Below are 2,546 nucleotides of genomic sequence, written 5' to 3' on the forward strand. Positions count from 1 at the left end.
ATTGTTTTTTTATTGGAATTAGAAATCTGTAAGTAACAAGGAAATAGAAATCATTAACCGTAACAAAGTTTTATCATATATTGATGTCAAACTAGGCCTGGGATCGGTTTGGCTCGGCTCGGGAACATGCCTATACCAATACCGATACTGAGTTTATAATCGGCTCGGTTCGGTTTGGGACGCCGGAATCACATTTGCAATACCGATTAGGCCCGAATCCGATCGGTTCGGTACCAATCAGTTCCAATCGGCTTGAACTGCTTTGAATAGCAAAATTTCCAGAAACCTGAAAAAATGCAGCTTATGAAGGTATGAACACGAAAATGAAAAATGCAATGTAGTATGAACATTTATACATAGTATTAACAAATCTATTAATACCAGTTGAAGAAACAACTAGACTAGAATGAGTACAATCAACATATCCACAAATCAGAAGGCTCCAGCCTAAATCACTTCAAATTTAAAACTCATTTGATCCCACAAGTCCACAACCACACACTACCCACTGCCCAGCACGCCCACTGCTCTAGCCTAAAATTTCACTACTGAAACCTCACAGATCCAACCACTAATCAACCCCAAATTCAATCATCATGCTACAAAGTACAAAGCATGAGCGACAACAGAAAAATCTGAGAAAGTGAGAGAATTACCCGCAGTTTTCCCATCGATTTAGAGCGGGAGGCTTGAAGAATTGAGTTGAGTCAATCGAGGCTCTTAAGTCTTAACTTCTTCACTCTTGAACTCTGATTTGGTTTCTGTGAGAGGACTGAGAGGAGTGACTGAGTGAGAGACTTCGATTCTTCGATGGAGGGGAGAGAGGAGTGAGAGCCTTCGATTCTTCGATGGAGGGCAGAGAGGAATTTAGGAATTTAGGGTTTGAGAATTGAGAATTGAGAGTTGAGAAATGAGAAGTTGAGAACGGCAGAATGCGAAATCACCGAAATGAATTGGGATTTGGGAGTTTAGGTCGACAAGTCGTGAAAAGATTAGAAAATCGGGTCGGGTCGGACAATACGGTATCTATTTGACCCATACTGATGCTGACCCGTTTACATACTATTTGGTACGGTACGGTTCGGGACTATATGGAACTGGATTTGCAAATCGACCCGATCGGTATCGGGTCGGATCGGACGCTTTCGGTCTCGGTTTGTCGGTTTGGCATTCCCAGGCCTATGTCAAACAGATTTAGGAAAGAAAGAGCATGATTCGGATTATATATATATATATATATATATATATATATATATATCAATATATAGAAAGTCAAACGTGGGAACTCAAACAATCCCATCAAAGCCCACAAAAAACAAACAGAAAGAAAGAAAGAAGAGCACGTGAAGAACTGAAGATGATGATAGAGATAAATTGAGAAAATAATATAAAAATACATAATATAAACCTCATATTAATATAATATTAATATTATATATATATATATATATATATATATATTAATTTTTGTCTGAAAAGCTGAGTGGGGCATGCCGGCACTGGACCCACTGGGCCCTGCCTCCCTCCGCCCCTGGTAATGCAGGTGTGCATCGACATAAGAAAAAATGATAATGAGTTCATGACCTTTGCAACTTGTATAGTTTCATAAAGGATAGTACTTGGCTGACCAGGTGTGGTTAGCACCTCCTGACCAGGTTTTGGATATTCCCTAAGTGTCTTACACGTGTCTCCCTTTTTCTTTTTCCTTCTTTTTCAACCTTTTTCTACCTTTATCTGTTATCCATAATTATCAAGCCTGCAATATAAAATCCTAAAGCATAGATCTAGCCTTCAACATGCCATATTTCACCTAACGACATCCTGTCTAAACGGTTACTCTCGGGACGGTATCACTGCTGTTCTAGGCTTTTTGGATCATCAATCTTAGCTTGAAACTAGTAAACAGATAAATTGCAGTAATCAAAACTTTAAACAGATATTTTCAGAATGCATATTGGGCTTCATATAGAACTTATTTGTCAAATATGATTACAGAAATTCAGAGCCTCATTCTCAGGTAAACAGCTAAGAACCTGTTTAGCTATCCATAAGAATGATTACAGTTACTTACTTGTAATGAAAGCACACTTCACACTTACGACAGGAAAGAAAGAGCACACTGCTTATTCTGGCTTTCTTAGAGAATCTCGAATTGATGTCGAAATTTTTCTCCCTCCTCTCTAAGGAAAGCTAAAGCTCCTTATATAGGGAGCGGAACTCAAATTACAATTGGAAACAACAAAATGTACAGAACGACTCCGTGATTTCCTTTTTTCCTGAGTGCTCCTGCTGGTGGAGGTCGGACGGGGGAAAAGCAGATTCTTTAGGTGAAATGTTTTTCACCTATCTTTCTTTTGAAAAGCAAAAGCGACTTTTGGGAAAAGTCCAAAAGTACTTTCGGTGCTTTCTACACCTGCAGCTTCACATGTTCTCGTCTGTTTCTGAATTGTGACCAAGGAAAAATGAGTCGTTATCTGCCTGGGCCATTCGAGCAGTTGTTGCATTGTCTTTGACATCTGTATCAACATACATTTTATAGTGGTTGT

This window comes from Rosa chinensis, chromosome 2 (assembly GCF_002994745.2).
Source record: "Rosa chinensis cultivar Old Blush chromosome 2, RchiOBHm-V2, whole genome shotgun sequence".
NCBI lineage: Eukaryota > Viridiplantae > Streptophyta > Magnoliopsida > Rosales > Rosaceae > Rosa > Rosa chinensis.